The sequence below is a fragment of the Cheilinus undulatus genome, linkage group 10, assembly GCF_018320785.1.
Source record: "Cheilinus undulatus linkage group 10, ASM1832078v1, whole genome shotgun sequence".
Lineage (NCBI taxonomy): Eukaryota > Metazoa > Chordata > Actinopteri > Labriformes > Labridae > Cheilinus > Cheilinus undulatus.
In genome coordinates, this window is record NC_054874.1 from 31,356,493 (window position 1) to 31,375,284 (window position 18,792).

The 18,792-nt window shown below is 38.9% G+C and overlaps 1 pseudogene; it reads left to right on the forward strand.

Annotated features, from left to right (window-relative positions):
* Positions 1–301: 301 nt before the first annotated feature.
* Positions 302–15,597, forward strand: LOC121516126 (annotated as a pseudogene).
* The last annotated feature ends 3,195 nt before the right edge of the window (positions 15,598–18,792 follow it).

The window sequence follows — 18,792 nt, forward strand, 5'->3', positions numbered from 1 at the left end:
ACTAAGGCTGGGAGGTCTCACACGAATGCATATCCATTAACACAAATGCAAACAGCTATGACCGAAATCCAAGGAGCTGCAACACCAACGCAAACATGTGAGTCACTGACCACAAAATGCAAAAAGCTGACAATGGAAATAACCTGGCAGATTTTTAAAAATGTCTTCTTGATGATTACGTTTTACAGCTCACATAAATCAAAATCCACAATCTCAGTATATTAGAATATTGTGTAAATGTCCAATTTGCAAAGGCTCCCTTTCATTTTCTCATTCTGATTTAGCACTCACAACTACAATCATGGGGAAGACTGCTGTCCTGAAAACTGTCAAGAGGACAATCATTGTCCTCCTCTACAAGGAGGGTAAGCCACAGAAGGTCACTGCTGAAAGGGCAAGCTGTTCTCAGAGGCTGTATTGAAGCATATTCATTGAAAGTTGACTGAAAGGGAAAGTGTGGTGAGAAAAGCAACAGGGAAGGGCTCAGCCCTCAGATGTTTGTCAAATAAAGGAGATTCAAGAACTTAGGGGAGCTTCAGAAAGGGCTGGACCAAGAGCCACCACGCACAGGTGTTTACAGGAAATGGGCTACAAGTGTGCCATTCAGTGTCAAGAAATGCTAGATATAGTTTCAAATGAGACTATATTTTGCATTTCATTTGGAAATCAAGATCCAAGAGTCTGGTGGAAGAATTCACAGAATCAAAGTTGCTTGCAGTCCAGTGGTTTCATTTTCCGCAGTCAGTGATGGTTTGAGGTGCCTCGTCATCAGCTGCTGTTGGTCTGTTGTCCACAGTCAAAGCTGTCAGATTTACCAGAGGACTTAAAGTAACCTATTGAATTTCCTTACATTTTTTCTGAAAATGTATGGCTATACTGATTTCCTTTTCCAACAGGACTTGGCACCTGCCGACAGCGAAACCAAAATTACCGGTTAGTTTGCTGACCATGGCATAACTGTGCTTGACTGGCCAGTCAACAGTCCTGAGCTGAAACCCACAAAGAATCTGTGGGCCATTGTCAAGAGGAAGAAGACTCAACAATACAGACAAGTAAAGGCTACTAAAGCAACCTGAGCTTAATAACAATCCAGCAGTCTCACAGACTGATTGGCTCCATGCCATGTTGCATTATGCAGTATGTATGCAAAATGAGCTCCAACCAATTACTGAGTCATAAATGATGAATTCTGTATTATGAAACTTTTTTGGACTGGGGTGTTGTGTTATTCCAACATTCTGAGATGGTGGATTTTGTGAGCTATATGCCGTAATCATCAAGATTTAAACAAAAACATCATGAAATATTTCACTTTTTATGATGAATCTAGAATACATGGAAGTTTCACTTCTTGATTTAAATCAACAGAAAAAAAGAACCTTTTTCATGATATTCAAATTTTTTGAGATGCACCTGTATCTACTAACCACCTTAAATGTTACAATGTCATTGAGCAGATAATTTTATCCAAAGCAATGCACATCTCGTACATAGGCAGGTGTTCATGGTGTTAGGACCTTGCCCAAGGATCAACACTGATTGGTTTCTTTTTTGACTTTACTTATCAGTTGGTAAACATCCTAACATAACATGCTCAGTTTCCCACCATGATGTGATAGAAATATGGTCTTTTGGAATAACTTGCGACATGTTTGTCCTTCAGAGCCCCAATATTTTTTGAGTGACTGAGAATGACGTCTCAGCAACATGGCTGATGTGATTATGTTATCTACTGAGAAAAATAGGCTGCTTATATAGAAGCTATGACACACTAGACAGACCGTTTTACAGGGGGCTTAGGAAGGGCAGAACCTTTAAAAAAAAATTGGATGGTTCTAGGAGAATATTCTGTCTGTCCTATTCATTACAGGCCAAAAAGTGCAACAAAACATATTGTGTAGTAGGTGTGTGCTGCCCCGACATGGAAACTACAAGCTTGACAGGCAACTTTAGCCATTGATGATTATCATTGGAGCAGGTTGATAAATTACACACTTGCCAAAGCCATTTGTGAGCAAAACTATATTTTCAACCAAGAAAACTTTCAACCTTTCTTTATTTAAAGAAAGCTTTCTCTGCTCTTGTCCTGTTATGAGAAAACTGACACTATAGCTGCATCCACACTAATCCAGTCACCAGCCACCATTGTTTACAGGCTTGCAGCTACCTTCTCTTTGACCTCAGAGAAGAAACATTTAGGCTTGAAGCTTTGCAAGATGGATCCACCTGATGATAGACTCGGAATAAATCGATCATGCTGCAAGGTTAATGCAATGGAGGTGAAAGAAAGGAACAGTGTATAACAAATGAAAACATGCTGCTAAAATCTTACATTTGTTGTTAAATGCATAGAAAACAAATCAACAATGCAAAATTTAAACACATAAAAACCAATTTTGAGGACAATGCAACCTCTTTCTTCCTCAGTCTGCAGCACAATTGTTCCAGTTGGCCACTGTACAAAAATAATTTAGATTGATAAATACTAATTAGTATTTAAAATGCAAAATTGTGATCTTTTTAATGTTCTATGCTTCAGTTCAACACCTTTAATGTGTTTTTTATGTGTCCTTTCTCTGAGAAAGACATGCACACGCTGTCACCTTCTCCTTTGTCCCATCAGCCTCACTTTAGATAAGCGAAGAGGTTGTGAAGGTTGAGATGTCTGATGTGATGGGATTTCAGAAACATCCAGGCACTGCTGAAGTTAACGTGTCAGGATGTATCACAAGTTTTCAGCAGATAAGGCTGAGAAGAAATTGTTTACCGTTAAGCTTTAGTGTATGTCGATGATGCAGAGTTCAGGCAGAGGCTCCAGGGCAAATGAAGGGCAGATCTATGTGTATCATAGCCCAGACTTGTCATGTTTTTCTTATGTTGATGGATGTGCTGCCACTTCAGAATCGTCTCATAATACAGGGCTAAATCGCTTCACGATTACTTTGGAAATGGAAGCTTTATAAAGTATGTAGTGTCAGTGACAAGCCTGCTCAGTCTAACGTTAAACATAGCTGCTACTTTGTGCTGCACATACCACTTAAAAGTGTCTATTTTCATGTCACACACTCCTGGAATTATGAACTGGATATGGATGTGGATTTTCAAATTGTGACACTGTCAAGTATTAAATGGTATAAAAGTACAAGTGTTAATGGGTTCCCCCTGTCAGGAATAAATTATGTGTTCATATACGGGTGGCCTGGCAGGTACAAATGTCTATACTAACCTTTCTCTGTGGCTGTGGCCGATGGGTCCGCTATTGAATTTATAATTAACTTGTGAGGAAATGTGGGCATTTTTCTATTAAAAGAGACATCTTGTCAATTACAATCCTTGCAGAGATATTCACTGAACTTCCTGTTGGAAGAAAGGTCAATAGCTGTGTGTAATGAGTAATTGACTCAAGGCAGAGCGAGCAGCTCTGGCTCAGACTGCGGTTCTGATCGTGTAGCAAAATGTGATTTATTTCCATATCATTTTCACTCTCATTTTCGAACGTGTTATAGAAAATCAGGCCTGATTGAAGTGCTACTGTTGGGGCCAATTCATCACCAAAAAATGGCTCAGGAAAATGGAGCTTAAATGGGCTGAATGATGAAAAGAACATGGCTTTTTGAATATGAGCAATAGCACAGACAAGGACTAATGACCTGCTAGACTGCCTATCAGACTTAAACAATGGGCTGGTGTTTGTGGTCCACTGATGATGGAGCCCAGACCTGGAGAGCAAACAGGAGTGAATGGTAGTCAATGGGTCGGCATATTCTGAGTGGTATTTATCCACCAAGCTCAGTGAATCGAGAGGATTTGTTTCTCTCTTTATACAAAGATGTGCCTAACGAAAATGGGAAATAATGGGACAGGAAAAATCAAGAAAATTCACCTCCACTTTGGGGTATACTTGATGCATCAGGCTTTCCAGAGCTAACTGTTATTTTTCTTCAATTTATCCGCCCTTTTCTGCATGTCAAATATAGATAGCATTTTCTCTTGTGCCCCAATGCACAAAATACCTTTCTGCCCACAAAAAAAAAAGACTTTCTTGAGCCGCATCTACACTAAAAGGCACACAAGTGTTGAATTTATGACTGAATTTATAAGCTGGAGCATGCTTTATATTTGGCTTTTGTTTTCTTGAAAGTAAAAAGTAAAAAAGGAAGGCATGATTGTTTGATAAGAAAAATAATTTACAAGAGGGCACTGAAATAAATAATGTAACGGGCTGGGAGATTGTTTTTTGGAAACTTGGTGTTGGGCTGCTAGTCAAACTGATTGAATATTTATAGAAGTGTATGACTAATGACAGAGACAATGCAGTACACACAAAGAGCCTGATGATGGCTTTTGGGCATATGAGGCATAAGAGAATAGTGTTTGTATGGGATACTTGCACACACAGCCAAACATACACAAAAGAATGAACATTAAATAAAGTCCCTGCAGACAGAAGCACTCTTTATGGGTTTAAACTTGATTACAAAGATATAAATTAACCTGTCCAAAGAGAAATTATTACCTGGTGAGAAGTTTCAAACTTCCAAGACGTTGCCTCCAGGCAAGATCACTCACTTTGGCCACAAGTCCCCCAGACAACATGAAAAGAGTGAGGGGGAAATTCAAGCCCTGGCATTTCTGGAGGAAAATGAAAGATCTGGCAGTTTTTCATCAACAGGCTGAGGAGCTCCCATGATGCCGACCGATATCACACAGACATCACAAAGTCACACCCCGAGACCTCAGCTTAGATGTTCCTCTCCCAGCCGAAAGCAAAGATATGTAAACATATTTGACTGTGTTAATCTTGACAACTGTTTAACATGGATGTATTAGGGCTGTATGATGTTGAGCCCACACTGTTGAAAAAGCTCCATGTTTAATTCTCTGTGAAGTGTAAAAGCCAAAGCTTTAAATGCTTCTGACAGATCCCAGCAGGTAAAAGTTTGGAGAGCTCTGGGATGTGAATTTGAGCTGCTTTATAGAAGCAGGTGGAACATTTCCTCTCTCTACCTTAATGCACATTTAATCCCACCTGCATAAAAGTCATCCTCATAAAGAAGGAGCACAATCTTAATTCTAATATCATCTTTAATTACATACATGAGCCGCAGCATAATATATCTTTGGAAATCAGTGCTCTTCATTATTAAATGGAATTCTAGGAGTGTTGGATTTTGAATGTTAGATTTAATTTGTTTAAGACTTACCCGGGATGGACTGGCAGAACACTATTAATCTAAAATAGATCGATCTCATACTTCCCATAAAGTACCAAATCATTACCATCCCATTCAAAAGAATGAGATTGTGAATAGGGGGTGGCTGGGCTCAGCCGGGTGAGGACATCCACAAGCATCAAAAGGAACTAGTTGAGGTGGTTCAGGCATCTGATCAGGATTACTCCTGGGGGCCTCCCTTTGGGGGTCTTCTGGGCAACTGGGGGGAGACCCTTGGGTGGACTAAGGACTCACTAGAGGGATTATCTCATCTGGCTTGGGAATGCCTGGGAATCCCCCAGGGAGAGCTGGAAAATGTTGCTGAGGTGGCGTAACCAATGGAGGGAAAACCACCCTCACCAACAGACTGATCAAAAACCTGCCCAACTGTTGTGTGGTCCATCAGGATAACTTCTTCAAGTCATCAATGCTCTGGACATGGACGTCATGATGAGTACAATCTACGCATGGTTGGATAACCCAGTGAAGTTTGAGAAATCTCATGGCGTTAATAACACCCTTGACACTGAGATCGTCCCAAAGTCTGACACTAAGGAGGAGGGCACTCACATCCTTATTGTGGAAGGCTTTCTGCTTTACACCTATGAACCTTTGATCGACGTGCTGAACCAACGTTACTTTATTTCCATCCCATATGAAGAATGCAAAAAGAGGAGGTGCTCTAGGAACTACACAGTGCCAGATCCACCCGGCCTGTTCAATGGCCACGTCTGGCCCATGTATTTGAAACACAAGAGTAGAAGGATGTCTGGGCTCTCTTGCTTGGCCTGCTGCCACAACGACCCAACCCTGGATAAGTGGAAGAAGATGGATGGATGAATGGATGACTCTTTAAAACATCAGTTTTGGGCATGTGTTCTTTACTGGAGTAGTGGTTTCCGAGTAGTCTAACTTATAGACCCAACCCGAGCAACTTCATGAGAAGTCATGACAAAACATTCTGATCTATTTTTCCATCAATCAAATTGATGAAAATGAAAAACAGTGAAGATGGTACAAAATTTGACAGAATAAAGAGAAAGGCACTTTTTTCCTTCCAGGGTCACATTTGTAACCACGTGAAATGGCTCCATGACCCACATTTGGGTCCAAACCCAGTGGTTGAAAACCACGGACAACTCTCTTTTTTGAATGCTGGAACAATCCTACAGATTTTTTTTTTTTTTTGCAAATATCTTGATTTTACATTTTAGCAAACAAAACACAAAATCCTAAAAGATGATATCATGTCAGGATGCAGACAAAAATCCATCCCTTATTTAATAAATGGCAAAAAAAAACCCTATAATTCACTGATGGTCATCAGTTCAATGCCAGTGTCATTGGCATTTGTGTTAAGAAGGCTAATTACCTCTGCCAAGGAGGTTATGTGATCAGGTGGGTTTGTTCATTTGTTTGTTCATTTGTTAGCAACATAACTCAAAAAGTCATGGATGGATTTTCAGGAAGTTTTCAGGAAATGTCAGAAATGGTATAAGGAAGAACTAATTAGATTTTGGGAGTTATCCGGATCACCGTTTGGATCCAGGAATTTTTTAAAGGATTCTGTATTATTGGGAGATAGGGCTAATGGTGGAGGTCTGCGCTGTTACCATTTCACACCAGGAGATGGTGGACATGAGTAACTTCAATCCCAGCAGAATGTTTTTGGTGTGTTTCTATTCAAAGTTTTGGAGTTTATGGAGTTTAAAAGACGCATGCCGGTCGAGGAGACGAGTCTGAGCGTAACAGAGAGAAAGACAGTAAAATTGTAGTGAGAATACTCACAATGCTGGGAGGAATAGAGGAATATTCACCCTCTGCCATGACTTTCAGTGGTCCGGTGAGACCATGTGTGCTTCCGCCGTGACAGTCTACTCGTAGTGAAGCCAGTGCTTTGCCTCATCATGTCTCCACCCCACCGGGGAGGGAGTAATCAGCTAATTAGATTTTGGGAGTGATCCAGATCACCGTCTGGATCCAGGAATGTTTTTAAAGGATTCTTCACTGTTGGGAGATAGGGCTAATGGCAGATTGCTGCGCTCTTTGAGTGCTTTTCTAGTTATATTATGTTACTTTCGTTTACTTTTATAGCTCCCGAAAACACGTAGAATTCAACATACTCATCTAAAATCCCCAGCAGCCTAATGTCAACACTGGTACTTCCACTGTAAGACTGCGTCAGTATGGGGTTAAGGGTTACAGCTCTTTTGCCATGAAAACCACAGATAATTTCAGTGTAAACTTTTATGACATACAAGCCATAAGTTTTGCTCTAAGAAGTGATTTTCATTGTCTTGTCTCAGCACATATTGCATCCATCTGTGATGTTTGTCACAGAAAAGCACATTTTGCTTACAATGACATCTTATCTGTCAAAGAAAACAGACTGGAGAAAGCCTGAAGCCCCTCACTACTTTGAATAAGGTCCCTGGATCACACACAAGCAGTAGTTCAGCACAAAGACATTCCTCTCCTCAAAAGGATTGGATGAAAAGCAAGAAAAAAAATCAAATCTCAAAGTCAATCAAACAAGAGTGAAGAGTGACAGTGAATACATTGCTTTTGTAGCCGACTGCCCAACTGTCCACTTAACTTTTTCATCAGGAAGGTGTTTTTCTTCCAGCCACCGTTAATTTGTAATGTCAGTCAGCGGCCTCACAATCCTCCCCGCAGATTTAACACGTGTCAGCTGCAAATGTCATGATAGTTCAGCTGACCTGAGCTGTCAAAGCAGCATCTTCCACGAGGACTTTAAAATGCCATCACATGATCAAATGGACCAAACCTAACCTGAACAAGTAGAGGTATTTTCATAAATTATGATACCTAAAAGACTTTCATGGAAGCTTTTCCATCACGTGGATGACAGGGTCACACCAACGCTGAATATAAACCCACTAAAAGCAGCCAGCAGTTTCTAAAACATGAAAATCACTTCAGCAAGATTTCTTCCACTGTGCTGGACTTTTTCAAAATAGCTTTTCATGGTATGTAAAGCTGCTCTGGAAGCGCTGCTGATCACTGAAATGACTTTAAAATCAATACATCCGTGTGCACTTAGAGCTCAAAAAGGCAGATACAGCCTGCACTCTCCCTCTCAAACATGCAAATACACTTTGAGGCTGCAACACGTGCAAGGCACAAGGTGATTTTTTTACGGACTTTTTGCTCTTTGCTGCCACTGGTCTCTGCCTTGCAATTCAGTGGAGACACTAAATGACCTTAATGATGGTACACAAGAATGTAGAGGTAGGTGTTTGACATTCCTCCTGAAGCACCCGTCTCCTCTGCAGAGCCATCAGGGCTGTATCAGTAAAGCCTCATTAGAGCCGCAATCCGACTGTAGAAAGGGAATTTTTGCAACATTAACTTCAGCATTGCCAATCCAGTAAATAATATTCTAGTTATGGGCCTGATCACCTGCGAGAAAGAGTGAAGGGTTCAGGAAGAGTGAGGGCGGAGGAGAGATAGAGGGGCTGGTTCAGGTTATCAAAGGTGGATTCACATTGTATGCTCTGAGGTTGTTTTTCAGAGAATTGGAAAATAATTGAAGTAAAATTTAAATGAAGGTGCAATGGTCATAATTTTTTTCTTAACTTTGACACATTCAACATTTTTGTCTCTTTGGAAATGTATGATTTATAAGGGTTTTGTGACCTAAATGTTATAAATATGATCTCAATGGATGCATAAAGCAGTCATCCAGAATAAGGAAATAACTCTGATTTTTTGTTGGATAAATACCGGCAGAAAACCACATGACTCAAGCTGGCAACACACAACATGGTTTTGAAATATCAGCCTATTAATAATCGGGAGACCACCATGGACATAAGAAAGAATAATTTTCCATCTGTCTACATGCAAAATATAAAGTAAAATAAATACATTCTATAAACCAAGTTCACACTGCAACAGTAAAACAACAATAAAACAATGTCATGCTGTAAAGATGAAAAGCTGGTTTCCACAATGTGGCTGACCTTAGCAGGTCTTCAATCCTTTTTTGCAGAGTGGCGTCCACATTCCTGTGGTGAATGATATCACTAAATGCTTTTTTGTGTATAATTTGATACAACCTCTGGACAGCCTTATCCCAGTTTTTCTGGATCAAAATAGTGCTAAACAGCATTTTTCTTACAAAATGCTATTGGTGCTCCAGGGGTTGTGTATATCAGAAGAGCATTGTGGCAGTGAGGCAGTGGTTATTAACAGCTACAGTGAGAGTGTTTGACTGGGATTGTGCCTGAAATTATAAAAAAATAAGCTGATTATTGCCCTTTGCTAAGTCCCTCACTAGCAGCCACTGTCCGGTCCTACGTTAGCAACCATAACTGCACGGGAGGCCTGTCAAGCTTTCAGTAGAGGTTTGCTGAAATGGTGCGCTTATGGGACCTGCACATCTGGCAGCTGATAAACCAAATGTTTACAGCGTGCTGTTGTTGAAGTTATCGGTTTCGGAAAGCCATAAAACCAACAATGATGGATGTGAATAAACTTGTGGGAGACTGCATGAAAGGCAGAAGCAACTTAGTTTAGCTAGCAGTTGGCTAATATTAATAAAATAAAAGCCAACTAAATATTAGCTTATATTGTAATCATATGTTGAGTCACCCTGCTGTGCTGAAAGTAAACCCGAGCTGTTGTTTCCCCACTACAGTCTGCCTGTCTACACAGACCGAAGCTTGAAAATGACAATGAAAAGTCATAATTTTGTATCTAAGCTGTTTAATATGATGTAAAGTGTGTTCAACTGTTTCTTACCTAGCCTACATAAGTCAGTTAAAATATACACACTGAATTTCAATCATGAACAACAGCACTTAGCTTCAGGTTAGCTCTCATTTAGTCCATTAGCACATTAGCCACCATCCTGAAACAGCCAATAACATCCTCCATAGAAAACACATTACACCAAACAGCTAACCAGCGGTCTGTTCTTATCAGACATCACATTAAAACTTAGCATTTCAGTCAAAGTGGATTCTTACTGTCAAATCTTCATAAACTGATAAATTAAGCTGCAGCCACTGTTGGCTTAAAACTATCAAATCTAATTCTGGTAGTTTATTTGGAGTAGTGGAAGTAGGGTTGCCACCTTTTGAGCATAAAAATAAAGGACACCCCACAATCCTCGGGGCCACAGCTATCACGGGTCAGAGGAACGGGGTGCCTGTACCATGACTACTATTACCACTCTTTGAGTTTTGTTGTGGAGGCCATTGTTTACTTTTTGCAGTGTTTTTAATAGGGCTGAACGATTTGAGAAGATAATCTAATTGCAATTTTTTTCATCCAATATTGTGATTCCAATTTAGCATGCAATTATTCTTCGTGTTCCTCATCTTACAAGCCATTCTATATTATAACACACAAAGCTATTTCCCCAGAAATTTATATCGAACAACCCAAAAGCTACACATAAATGTTCCAAATTTCTAAGAAAATATTTAAGATTTATAAAAGTGCCCCCTACCCAAAATAAATCAAATCAACATCCCAAAAATGTACAAATAAATTCCTCAAATTTAATAAGAATTCTTAAAAAAAAAACCAAAAAAACAAAGTAAACCCAACCCCAAAAAAATCAAATCAACTTCTTAAAGATTTACAAAGACATTTCCCAAATTTTCATGAAATTACCTAAAGTTTCAAACCTTATTCTCCCTGAAATTTCAATCAAATTCTCAAAAATTTACAAATAAATGTTCCAAATTTCCCTAAAATACCTACAATTTTCTGAACAAATTTCCAAAGAAATTCAAATTCAAAAATTCTAAAAATTTCAAAATACATTTCTCAAATTTCCACAGAAATATCTACAAATTTCTTAGCTAATTTTCCCCCAAAATTCAAATGGATCTAACAAAAATGTCTTATTGCAAATATGTTGTCCTATATTGCAAATTTGATATGAATTGTAATGAAGGGAGTGATGGTTTTATGTATCAACAAATCAGTGGCAAAGTAGTACGTGAGGGATGAAAATACAGAACAAATGGTGTCCTGTATTGACTCAAAACAGGACGCTGCATTTAACCTTCAAACACAGGAAGATACTGTATTTTAAAGAACGGGTGACGACCCCAAGTGGACGAGAGAAAAAAAACATCCACTCTGGATAATTCAGCGCTGTCCTCCAGTCCTGGGTCTGCAGCAAGTTATGTTTATGGCTACTGCTTCGTGTTTCTGTTGCTATGCTGTCTGCAGTCCTCCAGGTTTCGGTTTTTGGCCTCATCTATTTGATGATTCAATTAAAAAATCTTCCATTACTTCCTGCATAGTTTTCAGCAGTTTACACTTCACCAAAACAAGTCCCCAGTCTCATCTCATGAAAATCTGCTACCTGGATTAGCCATATGCTAATCACATGTATAAACCACAGGTAAATACTGGCTAATGTAGCCTAAACTCTGCTTAAATGGCTCTATCAACAAATGATGTACAAGTAGCTTTCACAAGCAGATTGTCCATCTCTCTTATATTTTTAAACTCCTTTTTTTTTCTTCAAATTTGATATTTCCTTCAGAATACCCCTATTTATGCAGTGAAAAGCTCTTTATTCAACATGGCTGGTGTGAAAGCTTGTCAGATGTAGCAAAAGTTAAAGAAGGGTCAATTAGTTTAACCGACTGACGACAAAAGGATCAGAATATAATTGGTTAGCTGACACATCCCTAGTAATAAGTACCACTCAGTTCAATGGTTAGCCAAGGCCAATTTCAAAGCATGATAAGGAACAACAATGTTAATGAAGATATCTCTTTTAAAATGTACCTAGCTTCCCCTGCTTTTATGTTGTTGCCTTCTTGTCCATTATCTCTAAATTTTATCTGTATTTAATATTTTTGTTTTTTTTAATTGCATTTATTTGTTTTAATGTATATATTAATTGTACTCTTGACCTCATTGCAAATGAGAGTAACCTGTTGAGATTAAACGCAGATTAAAAGGATGAATGAATGAACGTGCTGTTGTTTTTTTTGAACTGGTGTTTGCCTGCAGTTATCAGATTTCACAGGAATGTGGTAAGAAAATTACAGCACAGTTATAATAAATAAAACATGTTAAATTTTCTCTTTTCTGTCTATCAGTTTGGCAGCACCTGTCTCTCTGTCAAATCTGCTGTTAGTTGGACAGCTCAAGCTTGTTTATTTAGTGTCCGAGTTGGTCAGCCGAGCAACATCAAAGTAGCAACATCAAAGTGTTTGCTCTGCACTTCCCAAAGGTCACCTGCAAGAGGAGTGGTATAAATATATATTCTAACCTTCATTTTTCATACTGAGAAAGAAGATAGTTCTTGAAAGATTATGTTTATGTTACCAAAATTGAAATTTTTTGAGGGGGGTTGTTAAATGATGTTTTGAGCCTTTATTTAAAATGTCAGGAAAATTGTTGTTAATCAGTGTCTTCACTGAAAGTACAAGTATAAAATGTGATAATGTAAAGGCCCATACATACAGTAACTTTTATTCTTTACCAAGGTCTCCTTATAGATGTAATGATGGCCTTTGAAAGCATATGCAATTTGACATCTATTATAATGATAAAGTAATATAATTTATACACAAGACAATTACCCCAAGAGCTTAGGCTTGAGTCCACTGTGACAGCCAAAGTCAGGATAATTACATCTTTCATCTAGAGTTTTAGAGTTTTTATGAAATAGAAAAAGGTCTTTTATATGGATTTTGAACTGATTTTAAAACCCGGAGTACCTCTGAACAACATGTCTTGTGTTTGAAAAATGAAGCCAAAGTGGAAGTGAAAAGCCTGCAGTCGAGGTAATGGTAGTCAGGGTGCTAGAATCGAGCAGACTTCTTCTTTTGGCCATTTTGGTTTAAGAATATTAATGACTTTGTTTAGGTCAATTGGGATGTCCCTCTCCATGGATGGAATCCCAAGTTCAGAGAGCCTGTCTTTCCTGCATCTGTTCCTGAGCTGGGTCTTTATCATCCTAAGTTTGAAGGATGGCACTCTACTGAAGTAGATATCACAAGGGATGTGGCGTACACAGTATTTCAAGGAGCTTAATCAGGGTAGGGAAAGGCATTGTCCAGTGAAAGGGTTTCGTCCGATGAGAGGGCACCCTGGAGGGAACTTTATCATAAGTCCACTGGAAGGGCACCCTTGAAGGCACTCAACCACGTAGTGTCCAGTGAAAGGGCATCCTAGAGGGCATGTTATAAAGTTTTGTCCACTGAGAGAAAGCCCACAGCAATGTCTTACTGCTACACAGTGATGGAAAATAAGTCAACCTCCCTAATTGTCCTATTTCACATTAAAAAAATCTGACAAACAGCTTGGTAGATGAGTCACAAGTCATTGACATATTTTGTTATCAAACATTTACCTTTGTACTGCTTTCTTTTTTCCTTTTCAATCCATAAGAAGTGCCTTTTTATGTGCCTAAGTTCATGCAATAATTTTCTCTTGTCTTTCAAAATAAAAGTAGATCTGTATCCAAACAGGAAGTTAATTACCCCTAGTTTAAGGCAGTACAAAATCCAAAATTAACCAAACCATTTAAAATGCAAAATAGTGCAATTTCAAAACCGACGAAAAGGCAAGATTCTTTAAAATTACCTACAGAAATTCGGTAGAAATTCTGTAAATGTTGTAGCTGTTTGTCAGGAGGCCTTAGGCCAGCCTCAGCTCCACCTCTTTGCCTTTTCTTGGCTGACTCAAAGTTAGATTGAGGCAACATTCCAATATGGCGACAACCACCAATGGGCTTCAAAGTCTGCTTCAGAAACCAGTGTGTATAGTTCATTTTATGGCACATACAAATAATTAACCTCAGATGCCTAAACTATGATATGGTACATGTACTAATTCAGTTCGAGAATTAAATGGTGTGTATCTGTGCAATTATTAAAATGTATATTCAATATCAATATGAAAGTGGTAAGCTGATATCAACTGGTAGAACTTCACTTGGTGTGTTGGTCTTGTTCTTGAATCATCACTTTTGTGGATCAGACTGTTTATATAACATCATATAGAAACATAGAAAGCTACCTGTTAACTGTTGACTTGTTATCTTTTCCTTAAATTCATTAATTTTGGTGTCTAAATGGAACCAACATTTGCATGTCTTTGTATTTTTTAATCACTACATACAGTGCTTATAAAGAGTATTCACCCCTTGGGGTAAACCATATAATGAGATTTTTTGACACAAAAGTAATAGCAAAAGAAAAAAAAAAAAACTGTTTAATGTCAAGGTGAAAACAGATTTTTATAAAGTGATGTCAGTTAAATAAAATATGTAATGTAAAATAAGTGAGTGCATACAGTACTGTGCAGAAGTCTTAGGCATGTAGAGTACTAATGGTTCGTCACAGGTCCTGGTGTTCGACAGCCCCGGGCTGAAGAGAGGAGGGAGGGCAGCCAGAGTCCGTGTTGACACATTTGACATGTACGTGTGTCGCTCAGCAGCCAAGGTCGAGCTTAACAGCATTTCTTTCTGGGCCTTTGCACCTCTGGTAATACGCCCAGCAACACCAACAGTTTTCAGGTGCTTAGAACATACACACGACAACCAGGGGTTTATGCCAACCCTCCTACCTGCCCTAACAGTACCTTAGGCTATGTTTAAGCACCACGTCTACCCATAACACTGCCCTAAAGCTGTGGTTGTTGTTTTGTTTTCATCAGATTATTTTCCCATGCCCTTGGTAATGTAGAAAGACATCCAGAGCATGACCTGGGTTGTGTCAATCCTCCTTCCTACCCGATGGGGCCCTCAGATGGGCGTACTCGCCATTACACGCCTTATTTCAGTCTCAAATTTCAGCCCAAACATGCCTAAAACGTCTGCACAGTACTGTAAATATTCTCCACTTTAAAGTCGGTACATAGTAGATGCACCATTGGCTGCGATCACAGCACTGAATCTGAGTGGATAGGTCTCAATCAGGCTTGCACATCTGGACACTGCAATTTTACTCCATTCTTCTTTGAAAACTGCTCAAGCTCTGTCAGGTTGCACAGGGATCAGGTCTGAACAGCCTGCTTCAGGTCCAGCAGCAAATTTCATATTGGATTGAGGTCTGGGCTCTGAGATGGCCACTCCAGAACATTCACCTTGTTGTCTTTCAACCATTACTGTGTAGCTTTTGCTGTATGCTTCGGCTCTCTGTCTTGCTGGAAAATACATCATCTCCAAAGCCGTAGTTCTCTTGCAGACTGAATAAGATTTTCCTCCTGGATTTTGCTATATTTTGCCCAATTATTTTTCCCGTCTGCCTTTACACGTTTCAGGGTCGGCTACAGAGAAGCATCCTCACAGCATGATGCTGCCACCACTGTGCTACACAGTGAGGATGTGCAGCTTTTGGTGTCTGCTAAATGTAGCTCTGATCTAGGCCTGATCTAGGCAAATTTACATATGTGCCATATTCCTTCCATTTCTTTATGATAGATTTAACTGAACTGCACTTATACTTTCAATAACATTTTCTCTGAGTTGCTTAAAGTGTTCTTTAGTCTTCATGGTGTAATGGTAGCCAGGAATACTGATTAACCAGTGACTAGAACTAGAACAGACACAGGTGTCTTTATACTACATCACTAGAGACACATTCACCGCACTCAGGTGATCCCCATTTCACGAACTGTAAGACTACTGGCACCAAATGTCTATATCTCTATTTAATAAGGTCAGTCAATTTAAAGGGGTTGAAATTTTATGCTGTCACTTATTTTACGTTACATATTTTATTAAATTGACATTACTTTGCAGGAATCTATTTCACTCTGGATTAAAGAGTTTTTGTTTTTATCTTTTTTTTTGTCAAAAAAGCCAAATTATATTGACCATGATTGATTTATAAAATGAATAAAAGGGTAAAACATGTAAGGGGGTGAATACTTTTTATGGGCATTGTACACACATAAACTTTATACATCAGGACTTAACCTGTAATTTTTAGAGACACTCTTGTTGGTTGTATTTGTGGGTGGCAAAATGTTTAAGGGTCATGGATAAACAAGAGACAAAGTCAATGTGAAATTCTCCTCTGAGACATGCAAGGACGATGTGTTGATATGTATGCGCTAACACTCGAATCTGCTCCTTTCAGCTACATGATGACCTTCACAGTTTTTATTTGCATTCACAACATTTGATCAAGTCAGCGAAAGCACTATAAGAATAACTGCGTGTGTGAAATATATTCCATACAACATAATTATTAGGAGATGACTTTGTGCTGATACACATCTTCCATAAGGGGGTTGTTGATATTGACAGGGCTTGTACATATTGATGAATACTGTCACTTAATATCAATAGGTCACACAGGGTGATGTGTGATGGGAAAATTCAAAACATCCATCGGCCACAGGGACCTTCATAGATAGCAAAACAAGCAAGATTCTGCTTCTGCTACTAATATAACATTGCCTGTGTGTAGTCCTGGTCCATGTGTTGGACTTAGACTCCTGGCTTTGCTGTAAAGTCGTCAGAGAGACAAGGTCAACAGGATTTCTAATGAGTTTTTAATTTCAGCAGTCAAATTCTCAATACACATGCTGCGCTCTTGTTTTATCCTTGTCTGAATCAATAGTGTAGAGAGGCAATTATAGATATTATTTCAAGACACCCCGCAACCTGACAGCAAATCCATGGGTCAGCTGTCAAAATACAGTAGGCTAAGGAATTACTTCCTGCGACAAAATACAGGCAAAATATCACGTCTGAGGCAAGCATACCTGCTCCTGAAAGCTTAAAAATAGAGCCAGAAGGTATTTATTTTATCTTCCAAAAGGTGCCCTCTTGTCTCTTCCTCTTCTCTTTGTTTGTCTCTCCCTCTTTTTTCCCTTCTATCTCTCCTTCGATCTATGTGCTGAGCTGGCTAAAGTGGAGTTAACGAGGATAAGTGGACCACACATGGGCGAAATAGTTCAATAAAGAAAGCTAGAGCAGATGTTAATGATTATGGATTTACAAGGATGGGGTGGAATACATAATTGCTTCCTCACCTGGATGATACAGCCTCACTGCATACCTTTACTTTCCCTGACAAAGTTTGCAAAAGGAGAAAAAAAAACAATTTAATTCTCTGTTTTAAAGAAAATGGACCCGCTGAGTATCATCAAATGGTTAGAGTTTAAAGTTTCTCTTATAGTCTAGCCTCACAGCGTCTTCTGTTTCTCTAAAAGAAAATGTTCCAAACAATCTACGAACTTTCATCACTTTATTTTTGGTGACTTTTTTTTCTCTCTCTCCCTCCAATCTCAGTGCCAACACATTATAGAATACTATCAGTTCCACTACCTTGCCTCATATTAATTTTTCCCCTGGTTGGTTTTATATCCTTTCTCTCACCCCTAACTCTTAACTCTCCCACATTAAGGCTGCATACCAATCATTCCAGTTTTAATACCCCGCTGAGATTAGCAGGTACAATATTATGGAAGACATCCACTGCACTGTGGCACAAAGGGCAGCAAAATACCCAAACTCACATGTCGTGTTTGGAATAAGGAAAACATTAAAGGTTGTACCTTATATAATCATAGCTACCTTGAGCTATGCCTTAGTGGGTCATTAAAGGTAGTTTAGAAAAATAGATATTGGAACTATATTTTTGAGCAGGGTTTCTTCTTCAAGGGGGTGGGGCGCTGGAGCCAAAAAGGTCCAACCTTTCCACAGTTGAGCTACTCATTAAGTAACAAAACAGATCATTGATTTTACAGCTTTGTCCAGAGATTTTATGGGACATAAGTGACTCTCATAAGATTTCAGTATGCATCATTAAATCAGAGATGTAGATGATCCCCACAACATTTTCCCCCTCTGTAATGACAATGAGCTCAACTTCCTAACATTTCCCCCCAAAGGGCTGGAAGGACAACTCAAGGTCAAGTGTTCTATTCCTGCACACCAACATGAAAGTCAAGTTTGCTGGTGCATCATCGCTGTAACAAGGCACATTTGTATTTCTAAGTGCCCTAATGGTTGTAATTGTGAGTACCTTAATGGTTGTATTATCACAGTTTCTTTTTCAGGTTAACCCATCTATGTGGTAATTCAGCCACAGCCGGTCCAGTGAAGAAAGAGACCCTACGTGCTAACCCCCCTCCTTTTTAAAATTAATTTCATAATACATGAAAAGGCTTTTAAAGCTGTGCATAACTTAATGGATGACCTTCTTATGAGACAGTTGCAGTGAAGTGCAAAATTGTTGCTTGATCCCTAAGAGTGCTGGTAGACATGCAAATGGTGCCATCTGTCCACTTTGGAATTAATATCCTATTATGGGAACAAAATTAGGCTTCACAATATTGATGGGGTGCTCTATTTTCCACCATCATGATTTCAACATGTTTTTACTACTTCTGAGGCCATTCTTTTGACCTTTTTTGAGAAAACAGTGTACTTTTATTTTAGCATTTCATTCTAAGTACATGGGTTTAGATGAAAATGAATGAATGTGTTTTATTTTTTTTTTATTTTATTTTTACCAGCTAAGGGAATTCCAGTGTATATTTTAGGCTATTTTTTACCTTTGCTGTATAAGGGAACTGGAAACAAAACAGGCTGTGTATTTAAGGAGGAAGTTTATCA